Raw genomic sequence first — 14,110 nt, 5'->3', positions numbered from 1 at the left:
ATAGCTATACCTGATGAAACATCAATTGATGAACAGAAATTAACATCTGTGTGCTTAGCTCTTAAACCATGAATTAACCATAGAAACAGATAAACAGGCATGGTTCATCCACAGGTCAAAGGACCGATTTGAACTGCTAGGGCTTGGATGAACCCCGTGTATTGGATAGTTGGTAACTCTTGTGGTATAGCTGTTAGTTTAAACTATCACTCACAAATGGCTTATGCTGAAAATAATCCTGATATTTTAGAATCTTGTGTGCTTAACTACTAGCTCAGGTTAAGGTTTTAGACCTTGGTGCTGATGAAGTGTCTAGGAGCTCTTGTGTAACTGTGCAATGATCTATTAACATACAGCCTCTGCTGATAACATGTCTAGGCAAGGTACTTCAGGGAACCCCACCAACTGTGTTCTGGGCTCTGGCCAAGCCCTGGTCTCAGTTGGGGGGGGTGAACCACCAGAGGTTCCTGCACAAAAGCAGGCAGGCCATTTTGGCTTGCTGATCTGGCACTATAAAGCTGGGACCCTCTTGCAGCGAGCTTTGGAGACCTCACCTATGAGTGGACGCACTGCGTAGGGCTTCCCGGTTGCCGGGAAGGGCTCTCCAGACCCTCGCTGCAACCGGGGCTCCCTGGCAACTGTGGACCTGGCTGGTGGTAGTGTGTGACTAGGGCAGCTGGTGATGTCTGTTTCTTACTAGCTAGAGCTGTGTCCTGTGTAGTAGTGATTGGATGCCTTGCTGTGTTTTGCTGTGACTTTGCTATAGGTTTTAGTTTTGCTGTATTTGTCTTGTCTGGATACTTAGTATATGTGTTAGTTGTGGTGATTGTATCATTTTCAACCTCAGTCAGTGAAGATGAGCTGCCTTGCTTAATTGGGAGTCTGTGTCCTTAGTGCTGAAACTGTTGGGTAAAGTGTAAGTTGGCAAAATTAGTACCTGTAGTTTGCATAATGCCTGGTACTGGATTTAAATGTAGCCTACTCCATTAAGCAGGACAATCATATGTATTGAATGTTGTGCTTTGGAAATTAAGGTTGAAAAGGTGGTACTTGAAAGTACCTGTTGGATCATGCAAAGCAGATTTACTTACTCTTGATGTGTTTTCCTCTATTGTCTTGAATCTGTTGGTAAAGGTCACCTTTAGTTCTGACTGCTGATGGATACTTGGTATCTAGTTGCTGTGGTGTGCTTCCTCATATTCTACGGGCAGGCAGTGTATCATCCCTGATTCCAGCAGCATTCAGCCTTACTTGGTTACCCACATTACTGCAAATGACAGCTGAGATGAATTAGTGGAATTTAATAGGAAAGCTTGCCCAGTATGGTCTTGGCTGTTCTTACTGCTTGTTATTGCTTTCATAAGAAGCACAGGGGAGTATTGAAATATATGTTTATAAAATACATGGTGCAGTACAGCTACACACAAATTAGGTCATGAACCTGAATGGAACGGAGTCAGAGTCTACTGCAGTGTAGATTACAGTTCATTGTGTGACCTCACACATGTGGCTTGGCCTCCTCCTGGTATATTTAATCTATCTGCAAAATTGAGTAAAACAAGTGCCTCCATGAAAGAGGGTATGTGTCTGGGCTCAAATGTCCTGAGTAAATAAATTGCAGAGAGGGCAGTGTTTCAAATGAATAAAGTGAAAATGTGTCCTATGCACATGTATCATGAACTTGGTGGCTTACTGTGCTTATGTTTATTGGGTATGTTTAGTCTCACTGGACTTGCAGTAGAACAGATTTGGGGTCATTGTATTTTCCTGCAATTCAGTACTCTAGAAGCACTCTGTGATTAGTTGTATTGGAGAGAACACAGGCGTTGAGTTTTAGTGACTTGTGAATTAACGAAAGCATGTTCCTGTAGGTTTCTAAATTGTATCTTGCATTAAGAGTGGAATTGGGCAGCAGAGGATGGATTTTTTTTGGGTGGCAGTTGATAGGTTTTCCTAGCAGTCCCTTGATTTAAACTGGATGATATTCCAGTTTAAATAAAGTTTATCCATACTGGGTAGTTCTATGATTCTATTCTATGGATTTTTGGAGTCATGAAGCTTTGTCAAATACCATACAGGATTTAAACTGCAGCAAAAATTGTAAATAGTTGCTGTGTCCTTTTTCATAAAAGTTTGGTGAACTCAAAATGGCATGAGTTCATCTTTAGCAGTCACCACAGGCAACCAAATCAGTGGAAAGCTGCTCACTTCCCACTGCTGAGGAATGTGGCTCAGGGAGTAGCTGACCTGAGGTTGGTAAGAGATAGAAAGGGTTCATAAATAAATGAGTCTTGTAACTGGGAATCCTATCTTTGTGTATTATAAATGCTTACAGCAGTTCTTCCCAATTGAGATGTCATGTAATTAAATTGTGCTTGGAATGCATTTATGCTTTAGAATCATCTAAAGAAAGTTATTAATGTACAGGTATGGAACAGGCTTAAGTTTTGGCAGAGAGGTGTGTTAAATGTACTTAGGTGTTCTTCATCACCAAGTGGCTGAAAATCAGAAGAAATATCCTTAATATCCTGAAAACTCTTTTCCTGCATGACAGGTACAGGCGTAATGTGTGGAAGTACACCTTGACAGTGTGCTTATAGGATGGTGTTACTTGCTTATGGGAAGTGCACTGTTCATCCTGGAACCTATGCCTTTAGTACCCATGTGCCTTTCTAGTACTGTGAAGCAATGTTAGTTTAATGGGCAGACTGGGGACAGAACAAGGGCAGTGCTGCATAAACAAGTCTTGATTTTATTAACAGGCTTATCAAGTAGGAATATGTATTTGCAAATCCTGAGGGAGTTGAGAAACATGGATGAGCCACAGTGCTGACCCTACACAAAAACCAGCTGAATTGAAATCCAAGATCAGTATCAACAGAAATACTTGGAAGCACAGAGCTTTATTAGGAACTGACAAATGGCCAGGCATTACTTTTACCCAAAAATGTTGGCTGTCAGTAAGTCAATACATTTTCTTAAAGTCTAAAAGAAATGTTGTAATGTGTATCATCACATGTTGTATACTTAGCTTTGGCTTGCATGTGCATACCTGCAGAGTGTTCTCCACTAATTCTTGTGAGAGGCAGTTAGATTAACTTTCTAGGAGTTACCATGTAATAATGGATTCATCTTGACTGTGTAAAGAGTTTAAGGATCCCTTATTGCTTGGTGCAAACCTTAATTGTGATTCTGCCCTGTTGTTCCCTCCTTGAGGTAGCTTTGTGGATGTCACCCTAGCTGGCTGGCTGTATAAATGTAGAGTTATTTTGATCCCTGAAGGATATCCATAAAGGTTGTGTGTATGAAATGAAAGTGTTGCGTTTCTGCTTGTGGAGCAGCAATAGATGCTGGTGATACACTGCCTTGGTGGTTGTAAGTTGGGATACTGTAACAGGATGCTCCATCTCTCAGTATGCCTGCTTCAGTTTCTCTCTGATGCAATTGCTTTTTGCCTCTCAATTTTGCAGGCCCAGGCCTGGAGTAGACAGATGGCCATGGGAGAGAGCCTAGCAAGCTCTAAGCTGATGACAACTTCGAAAGTACAAATGGAGACCCAAGTGATGTTAAGAACACCAGCTGCTCCCCAGTGTTGAAGAACACAGAGCCCAGCCTAGCCCCAATTAGGCCAGAAACAGACAAAATAAGAAAGAACAGATGAGCAGAAGTTTCCTTGGTGATAAAAGGGCCTTCTTGCCTTTTCCTGCTATTTTTACTCTTATTCTCCAGGTGGAGATTCTGGAGGTACAGCTAAATATGACATGACAGCAGTCAATCCACTTTATTCTAGAGAAGTCTGGTCCCATCTTGGATTGGGAGATTTAGGTACACTGTCCCAGGAGCTGTGCTGGACATTGTTCTCTTCAGTGGGGGACACCTGCCAGAGGAATTGGTTCTTCAGAATTGATGACCAGTCAAAGGGATACCCACCTATGGCTGTGCAATGGTAAGAGATTTTAACTCCCTTACTGCCTTTGCAATCATGCATTGTTAAGTATAAACTGGAATGTTTTAGGATCCTTTTAAAAATATAATAGGTGTTCTAGATCTAGTGTAAAACTTCTTAATAAGTAAGTTGCTAGTGTTTAAATAGTTAACCTTTATCTATTGACTTGACTATTAGTGGTACCTCATGTTGTTAATATAATTTCAGCATTACTGCTTCTGAGTTGTTGTTCTCATACCCTGATTTCTCCACAATCGGGTTGTGCTTGTGCCTTTTTAGTTCTAAAAAGAGTTAAAACCCTGGTGCTGTGTGTAGTAAAATGTGTGCATATACATGTCATCTGCTACCTCACCCCATTTGGGACAAACTGCTTTAGCACTGTTGTGCCTTAAGCCTCAGTGGTCAGGAACTTCTGAAGGATTGGTGAGCTTGGCAGGGCCTGAAGGTCTGGTTAGGATAACAATCTGAATAGTTTTTCAGGGTTTAATGAGAGGTGGCCTTTTCTCTGTGTGTTCAGATGGAAATATTTCCTTATCCAGTGTATCAGTTTTTGCGGGATCTCTGATGTGGGAGTAGGACACAGAGTGTGTGTTTGTTAGTTGTGGTTATTGTATCATATTCAACCTTGGCCAGCAAAAATAAGTTGAGTTATTAAATTGAACATCTGTGTTCTTTGTGCTGCCTGTCTGGCAAAACAAAAGTTTGATTTAATGAGAACCTAAAAACTCCAAATGGGAGGCTTTTTAAAAAGAGGTGAGGGGTGATTTTCTTTCAGAACTTGAGTGTGGTTAAATGAGAGGAAATAGAAAACATATTAAGTGGATTGTGCTGAACTTAGAACCACTGCTCAGAGGAGTGGGCAAGTGCTGGTCCTTGTTAACCTGCTTGTGATGTTTTGAGGGTGTGGAGAACTAGATGGGAAGGCAGAGATGTAATAGCACAGACAAAGATGTATTGTGTAAGTTGTTGGGGTCTTAGCTTGTTAAAGTAGAAGGCCCAAGTACAGTCAAATGGTAGCAAAGTTGATAGATGGGAACAGAAGCTGAGGTTTGAATGCAAAAGGTCTCTTAAGAGGGAAATAAACTATTGGTGGTTAGATGAAGAAATAAAGGTAAACCATTAAAATGCTAGCAACTAGATAATACCTAGTTTGATACTAGGCCTAGAACATGACTTAAAAATGGGGAAGGTTTGTATGATCTTAAAATTAAAGGATGAAAACTACTTAATGTAAAGATGGCTAATAGAGATGAAGGAGCACCTCCAGTATCTCTCATGAGAGAAAGGAAAAGAGGAGAAAAACCATGATGGCCCTGTTCTCACCAAGCAAACTTTCTTCGATCTGTTAATTGTCCATTTCTCTGTTCTGGGCCGAGTTGTGGCTAGGCTGAGCTCTGTGTTGTGCAATGCTGGAGAGCAGCTGGTCTGCAGGACATGAGCTTAGCCTTGCATTGTATGTTTTGGGGTTGTTACCAGCTCAGAGTTTGCTGGGCCTTTCCCTTATAGGAATATTTGCACTCCAAGCCTGGGCCTGCAAAACTGGGAGACACAAGCAGTGGAACCAAGGAGAAAACTGAGGTAGGTGTAGTGGGAGATGGAGTGTCCTTGTACAGGGAGTGTGCCAGAAAGGAAGGTATTGGATCTGCTACAGAGGAAGACAGATCATGCTGCTTGATTCTGGACTTGGATGAATCCTTCACAACAAGGAGATGTGTGCAGCCTGTGACAGTATGTGTGCCCTTGCTGGTGTGGGGGAATGGTGGAACTGCTCCCAGTTGTGAGCCCAGCTCATCAGTGGTTGTGTACCAGCAAAGCCAGGGCACCAAAGGAGGAACTGCCAAAAGGTGGTGTGGCCAGGGGAAGGAAAATCCAGAGCAAGGGAGTGACAGACGGATGAGCTCAAGTGAGAAGATGTGGATTGATGTGTTGAGTAATAGATACTAATGTAATTGGTGGAGGGACAATGATGGATTTTTTTTCTCCTAGGATGAAGACTGGAATTACATCAGGAAGATGTTCAGTCAAATACTAATGGGTATTAACAAAGGAATTAAGGGAAACTGTGAAGTAAGAAGTTATACCTAAATTTTTATCCTGAACAGGTTTTTTTAAAATCTATGAAGAGGTTCAAAGACTTTAAAAAAAAAAGGAGGACATTGTCATAGAGATGAAATACTGGGTCCAGTTTCACAGGAGTGCACGGAAATAACACAGACCCTCATGAAAAAGACACGGAAGGAAAAGCCTGAGGATGTTCCACGGACTGGCATGGCCTCACTGCACAAGGGAGGAGTGGACGGAGAGAAGGAAGCACCTACTGTCTTGGCCACAATGTTCACAGCACAGAGGACAAATCAATCCCAGCAGAAACAGGAAGCATAAAGGTAAGAATGCATGGGGGTGCCCCCCCAGGAAGAGAGGGGTTGAGGAGGATCCTGGAGCCTATGCATGGGCTATAGGGGGTGCCCCCCCAGGAAGAGAGGGGTTGAGGAGGATCCTGGAGCCTATGCATGGGCTATAGGGGGTGCCCCCCCAGGAAGAGAGGGGTTGAGGAGGATCCTGGAGCCTATGCATGGGCTATAGGGGGTGCCCCCCCAGGAAGAGAGGGGTTGAGGAGGATCCTGGAGCCTATGCATGGGCTATAGGGGGTGCCCCCCCAGGAAGAGAGGGGTTGAGGAGGATCCTGGAGCCTATGCATGGGCTATAGGGGGTGCCCCCCCAGGAAGAGAGGGGTTGAGGAGGATCCTGGAGCCTATGCATGGGCTATAGGGGGTGCCCCCCCAGGAAGAGAGGGGTTGAGGAGGATCCTGGAGCCTATGCATGGGCTATAGGGGGTGCCCCCCCAGGAAGAGAGGGGTTGAGGAGGATCCTGGAGCCTATGCATGGGCTATAGGGGGTGCCCCCCCAGGAAGAGAGGGGTTGAGGAGGATCCTGGAGCCTATGCATGGGCTATAGGGGGTGCCCCCCCAGGAAGAGAGGGGTTGAGGAGGATCCTGGAGCCTATGCATGGGCTATAGGGGGTGCCCCCCCAGGAAGAGAGGGGTTGAGGAGGATCCTGGAGCCTATGCATGGGCTATAGGGGGTGCCCCCCCAGGAAGAGAGGGGTTGAGGAGGATCCTGGAGCCTATGCATGGGCTATAGGGGGTGCCCCCCCAGGAAGAGAGGGGTTGAGGAGGATCCTGGAGCCTATGCATGGGCTATAGGGGGTGCCCCCCCAGGAAGAGAGGGGTTGAGGAGGATCCTGGAGCCTATGCATGGGCTATAGGGGGTGCCCCCCCAGGAAGAGAGGGGTTGAGGAGGATCCTGGAGCCTATGCATGGGCTATAGGGGGTGCCCCCCCAGGAAGAGAGGGGTTGAGGAGGATCCTGGAGCCTATGCATGGGCTATAGGGGGTGCCCCCCCAGGAAGAGAGGGGTTGAGGAGGATCCTGGAGCCTATGCATGGGCTATAGGGGGTGCCCCCCCAGGAAGAGAGGGGTTGAGGAGGATCCTGGAGCCTATGCATGGGCTATAGGGGGTGCCCCCCCAGGAAGAGAGGGGTTGAGGAGGATCCTGGAGCCTATGCATGGGCTATAGGGGGTGCCCCCCCAGGAAGAGAGGGGTTGAGGAGGATCCTGGAGCCTATGCATGGGCTATAGGGGGTGCCCCCCCAGGAAGAGAGGGGTTGAGGAGGATCCTGGAGCCTATGCATGGGCTATAGGGGGTGCCCCCCCAGGAAGAGAGGGGTTGAGGAGGATCCTGGAGCCTATGCATGGGCTATAGGGGGTGCCCCCCCAGGAAGAGAGGGGTTGAGGAGGATCCTGGAGCCTATGCATGGGCTATAGGGGGTGCCCCCCCAGGAAGAGAGGGGTTGAGGAGGATCCTGGAGCCTATGCATGGGCTATAGGGGGTGCCCCCCCAGGAAGAGAGGGGTTGAGGAGGATCCTGGAGCCTATGCATGGGCTATAGGGGGTGCCCCCCCAGGAAGAGAGGGGTTGAGGAGGATCCTGGAGCCTATGCATGGGCTATAGGGGGTGCCCCCCCAGGAAGAGAGGGGTTGAGGAGGATCCTGGAGCCTATGCATGGGCTATAGGGGGTGCCCCCCCAGGAAGAGAGGGGTTGAGGAGGATCCTGGAGCCTATGCATGGGCTATAGGGGGTGCCCCCCCAGGAAGAGAGGGGTTGAGGAGGATCCTGGAGCCTATGCATGGGCTATAGGGGGTGCCCCCCCAGGAAGAGAGGGGTTGAGGAGGATCCTGGAGCCTATGCATGGGCTATAGGGGGTGCCCCCCCAGGAAGAGAGGGGTTGAGGAGGATCCTGGAGCCTATGCATGGGCTATAGGGGGTGCCCCCCCAGGAAGAGAGGGGTTGAGGAGGATCCTGGAGCCTATGCATGGGCTATAGGGGGTGCCCCCCCAGGAAGAGAGGGGTTGAGGAGGATCCTGGAGCCTATGCATGGGCTATAGGGGGTGCCCCCCCAGGAAGAGAGGGGTTGAGGAGGATCCTGGAGCCTATGCATGGGCTATAGGGGGTGCCCCCCCAGGAAGAGAGGGGTTGAGGAGGATCCTGGAGCCTATGCATGGGCTATAGGGGGTGCCCCCCCAGGAAGAGAGGGGTTGAGGAGGATCCTGGAGCCTATGCATGGGCTATAGGGGGTGCCCCCCCAGGAAGAGAGGGGTTGAGGAGGATCCTGGAGCCTATGCATGGGCTATAGGGGGTGCCCCCCCAGGAAGAGAGGGGTTGAGGAGGATCCTGGAGCCTATGCATGGGCTATAGGGGGTGCCCCCCCAGGAAGAGAGGGGTTGAGGAGGATCCTGGAGCCTATGCATGGGCTATAGGGGGTGCCCCCCCAGGAAGAGAGGGGTTGAGGAGGATCCTGGAGCCTATGCATGGGCTATAGGGGGTGCCCCCCCAGGAAGAGAGGGGTTGAGGAGGATCCTGGAGCCTATGCATGGGCTATAGGGGGTGCCCCCCCAGGAAGAGAGGGGTTGAGGAGGATCCTGGAGCCTATGCATGGGCTATAGGGGGTGCCCCCCCAGGAAGAGAGGGGTTGAGGAGGATCCTGGAGCCTATGCATGGGCTATAGGGGGTGCCCCCCCAGGAAGAGAGGGGTTGAGGAGGATCCTGGAGCCTATGCATGGGCTATAGGGGGTGCCCCCCCAGGAAGAGAGGGGTTGAGGAGGATCCTGGAGCCTATGCATGGGCTATAGGGGGTGCCCCCCCAGGAAGAGAGGGGTTGAGGAGGATCCTGGAGCCTATGCATGGGCTATAGGGGGTGCCCCCCCAGGAAGAGAGGGGTTGAGGAGGATCCTGGAGCCTATGCATGGGCTATAGGGGGTGCCCCCCCAGGAAGAGAGGGGTTGAGGAGGATCCTGGAGCCTATGCATGGGCTATAGGGGGTGCCCCCCCAGGAAGAGAGGGGTTGAGGAGGATCCTGGAGCCTATGCATGGGCTATAGGGGGTGCCCCCCCAGGAAGAGAGGGGTTGAGGAGGATCCTGGAGCCTATGCATGGGCTATAGGGGGTGCCCCCCCAGGAAGAGAGGGGTTGAGGAGGATCCTGGAGCCTATGCATGGGCTATAGGGGGTGCCCCCCCAGGAAGAGAGGGGTTGAGGAGGATCCTGGAGCCTATGCATGGGCTATAGGGGGTGCCCCCCCAGGAAGAGAGGGGTTGAGGAGGATCCTGGAGCCTATGCATGGGCTATAGGGGGTGCCCCCCCAGGAAGAGAGGGGTTGAGGAGGATCCTGGAGCCTATGCATGGGCTATAGGGGGTGCCCCCCCAGGAAGAGAGGGGTTGAGGAGGATCCTGGAGCCTATGCATGGGCTATAGGGGGTGCCCCCCCAGGAAGAGAGGGGTTGAGGAGGATCCTGGAGCCTATGCATGGGCTATAGGGGGTGCCCCCCCAGGAAGAGAGGGGTTGAGGAGGATCCTGGAGCCTATGCATGGGCTATAGGGGGTGCCCCCCCAGGAAGAGAGGGGTTGAGGAGGATCCTGGAGCCTATGCATGGGCTATAGGGGGTGCCCCCCCAGGAAGAGAGGGGTTGAGGAGGATCCTGGAGCCTATGCATGGGCTATAGGGGGTGCCCCCCCAGGAAGAGAGGGGTTGAGGAGGATCCTGGAGCCTATGCATGGGCTATAGGGGGTGCCCCCCCAGGAAGAGAGGGGTTGAGGAGGATCCTGGAGCCTATGCATGGGCTATAGGGGGTGCCCCCCCAGGAAGAGAGGGGTTGAGGAGGATCCTGGAGCCTATGCATGGGCTATAGGGGGTGCCCCCCCAGGAAGAGAGGGGTTGAGGAGGATCCTGGAGCCTATGCATGGGCTATAGGGGGTGCCCCCCCAGGAAGAGAGGGGTTGAGGAGGATCCTGGAGCCTATGCATGGGCTATAGGGGGTGCCCCCCCAGGAAGAGAGGGGTTGAGGAGGATCCTGGAGCCTATGCATGGGCTATAGGGGGTGCCCCCCCAGGAAGAGAGGGGTTGAGGAGGATCCTGGAGCCTATGCATGGGCTATAGGGGGTGCCCCCCCAGGAAGAGAGGGGTTGAGGAGGATCCTGGAGCCTATGCATGGGCTATAGGGGGTGCCCCCCCAGGAAGAGAGGGGTTGAGGAGGATCCTGGAGCCTATGCATGGGCTATAGGGGGTGCCCCCCCAGGAAGAGAGGGGTTGAGGAGGATCCTGGAGCCTATGCATGGGCTATAGGGGGTGCCCCCCCAGGAAGAGAGGGGTTGAGGAGGATCCTGGAGCCTATGCATGGGCTATAGGGGGTGCCCCCCCAGGAAGAGAGGGGTTGAGGAGGATCCTGGAGCCTATGCATGGGCTATAGGGGGTGCCCCCCCAGGAAGAGAGGGGTTGAGGAGGATCCTGGAGCCTATGCATGGGCTATAGGGGGTGCCCCCCCAGGAAGAGAGGGGTTGAGGAGGATCCTGGAGCCTATGCATGGGCTATAGGGGGTGCCCCCCCAGGAAGAGAGGGGTTGAGGAGGATCCTGGAGCCTATGCATGGGCTATAGGGGGTGCCCCCCCAGGAAGAGAGGGGTTGAGGAGGATCCTGGAGCCTATGCATGGGCTATAGGGGGTGCCCCCCCAGGAAGAGAGGGGTTGAGGAGGATCCTGGAGCCTATGCATGGGCTATAGGGGGTGCCCCCCCAGGAAGAGAGGGGTTGAGGAGGATCCTGGAGCCTATGCATGGGCTATAGGGGGTGCCCCCCCAGGAAGAGAGGGGTTGAGGAGGATCCTGGAGCCTATGCATGGGCTATAGGGGGTGCCCCCCCAGGAAGAGAGGGGTTGAGGAGGATCCTGGAGCCTATGCATGGGCTATAGGGGGTGCCCCCCCAGGAAGAGAGGGGTTGAGGAGGATCCTGGAGCCTATGCATGGGCTATAGGGGGTGCCCCCCCAGGAAGAGAGGGGTTGAGGAGGATCCTGGAGCCTATGCATGGGCTATAGGGGGTGCCCCCCCAGGAAGAGAGGGGTTGAGGAGGATCCTGGAGCCTATGCATGGGCTATAGGGGGTGCCCCCCCAGGAAGAGAGGGGTTGAGGAGGATCCTGGAGCCTATGCATGGGCTATAGGGGGTGCCCCCCCAGGAAGAGAGGGGTTGAGGAGGATCCTGGAGCCTATGCATGGGCTATAGGGGGTGCCCCCCCAGGAAGAGAGGGGTTGAGGAGGATCCTGGAGCCTATGCATGGGCTATAGGGGGTGCCCCCCCAGGAAGAGAGGGGTTGAGGAGGATCCTGGAGCCTATGCATGGGCTATAGGGGGTGCCCCCCCAGGAAGAGAGGGGTTGAGGAGGATCCTGGAGCCTATGCATGGGCTATAGGGGGTGCCCCCCCAGGAAGAGAGGGGTTGAGGAGGATCCTGGAGCCTATGCATGGGCTATAGGGGGTGCCCCCCCAGGAAGAGAGGGGTTGAGGAGGATCCTGGAGCCTATGCATGGGCTATAGGGGGTGCCCCCCCAGGAAGAGAGGGGTTGAGGAGGATCCTGGAGCCTATGCATGGGCTATAGGGGGTGCCCCCCCAGGAAGAGAGGGGTTGAGGAGGATCCTGGAGCCTATGCATGGGCTATAGGGGGTGCCCCCCCAGGAAGAGAGGGGTTGAGGAGGATCCTGGAGCCTATGCATGGGCTATAGGGGGTGCCCCCCCAGGAAGAGAGGGGTTGAGGAGGATCCTGGAGCCTATGCATGGGCTATAGGGGGTGCCCCCCCAGGAAGAGAGGGGTTGAGGAGGATCCTGGAGCCTATGCATGGGCTATAGGGGGTGCCCCCCCAGGAAGAGAGGGGTTGAGGAGGATCCTGGAGCCTATGCATGGGCTATAGGGGGTGCCCCCCCAGGAAGAGAGGGGTTGAGGAGGATCCTGGAGCCTATGCATGGGCTATAGGGGGTGCCCCCCCAGGAAGAGAGGGGTTGAGGAGGATCCTGGAGCCTATGCATGGGCTATAGGGGGTGCCCCCCCAGGAAGAGAGGGGTTGAGGAGGATCCTGGAGCCTATGCATGGGCTATAGGGGGTGCCCCCCCAGGAAGAGAGGGGTTGAGGAGGATCCTGGAGCCTATGCATGGGCTATAGGGGGTGCCCCCCCAGGAAGAGAGGGGTTGAGGAGGATCCTGGAGCCTATGCATGGGCTATAGGGGGTGCCCCCCCAGGAAGAGAGGGGTTGAGGAGGATCCTGGAGCCTATGCATGGGCTATAGGGGGTGCCCCCCCAGGAAGAGAGGGGTTGAGGAGGATCCTGGAGCCTATGCATGGGCTATAGGGGGTGCCCCCCCAGGAAGAGAGGGGTTGAGGAGGATCCTGGAGCCTATGCATGGGCTATAGGGGGTGCCCCCCCAGGAAGAGAGGGGTTGAGGAGGATCCTGGAGCCTATGCATGGGCTATAGGGGGTGCCCCCCCAGGAAGAGAGGGGTTGAGGAGGATCCTGGAGCCTATGCATGGGCTATAGGGGGTGCCCCCCCAGGAAGAGAGGGGTTGAGGAGGATCCTGGAGCCTATGCATGGGCTATAGGGGGTGCCCCCCCAGGAAGAGAGGGGTTGAGGAGGATCCTGGAGCCTATGCATGGGCTATAGGGGGTGCCCCCCCAGGAAGAGAGGGGTTGAGGAGGATCCTGGAGCCTATGCATGGGCTATAGGGGGTGCCCCCCCAGGAAGAGAGGGGTTGAGGAGGATCCTGGAGCCTATGCATGGGCTATAGGGGGTGCCCCCCCAGGAAGAGAGGGGTTGAGGAGGATCCTGGAGCCTATGCATGGGCTATAGGGGGTGCCCCCCCAGGAAGAGAGGGGTTGAGGAGGATCCTGGAGCCTATGCATGGGCTATAGGGGGTGCCCCCCCAGGAAGAGAGGGGTTGAGGAGGATCCTGGAGCCTATGCATGGGCTATAGGGGGTGCCCCCCCAGGAAGAGAGGGGTTGAGGAGGATCCTGGAGCCTATGCATGGGCTATAGGGGGTGCCCCCCCAGGAAGAGAGGGGTTGAGGAGGATCCTGGAGCCTATGCATGGGCTATAGGGGGTGCCCCCCCAGGAAGAGAGGGGTTGAGGAGGATCCTGGAGCCTATGCATGGGCTATAGGGGGTGCCCCCCCAGGAAGAGAGGGGTTGAGGAGGATCCTGGAGCCTATGCATGGGCTATAGGGGGTGCCCCCCCAGGAAGAGAGGGGTTGAGGAGGATCCTGGAGCCTATGCATGGGCTATAGGGGGTGCCCCCCCAGGAAGAGAGGGGTTGAGGAGGATCCTGGAGCCTATGCATGGGCTATAGGGGGTGCCCCCCCAGGAAGAGAGGGGTTGAGGAGGATCCTGGAGCCTATGCATGGGCTATAGGGGGTGCCCCCCCAGGAAGAGAGGGGTTGAGGAGGATCCTGGAGCCTATGCATGGGCTATAGGGGGTGCCCCCCCAGGAAGAGAGGGGTTGAGGAGGATCCTGGAGCCTATGCATGGGCTATAGGGGGTGCCCCCCCAGGAAGAGAGGGGTTGAGGAGGATCCTGGAGCCTATGCATGGGCTATAGGGGGTGCCCCCCCAGGAAGAGAGGGGTTGAGGAGGATCCTGGAGCCTATGCATGGGCTATAGGGGGTGCCCCCCCAGGAAGAGAGGGGTTGAGGAGGATCCTGGAGCCTATGCATGGGCTATAGGGGGTGCCCCCCCAGGAAGAGAGGGGTTGAGGAGGATCCTGGAGCCTATGCATGGGCTATAGGGGGTGCCCCCCCAGGA

General features: G+C 53.5%; 1 protein-coding gene across 1 annotated transcript in view; it reads left to right on the top strand.

Moving 5' to 3' along the window:
• The window catches only part of ZNF423 (zinc finger protein 423), a 920,137-nt gene that overhangs the window by 416,194 nt on the left and 489,833 nt on the right, over positions 1-14,110 (top strand). The window lies entirely within an intron of this gene.

This window comes from Apus apus, chromosome 11 (assembly GCF_020740795.1).
Source record: "Apus apus isolate bApuApu2 chromosome 11, bApuApu2.pri.cur, whole genome shotgun sequence".
Taxonomy (NCBI): Eukaryota; Metazoa; Chordata; class Aves; order Apodiformes; family Apodidae; genus Apus; species Apus apus.
Note: the sequence above shows the minus strand (reverse complement) of the source record. Positions and strands in the feature narration are given on the sequence as shown.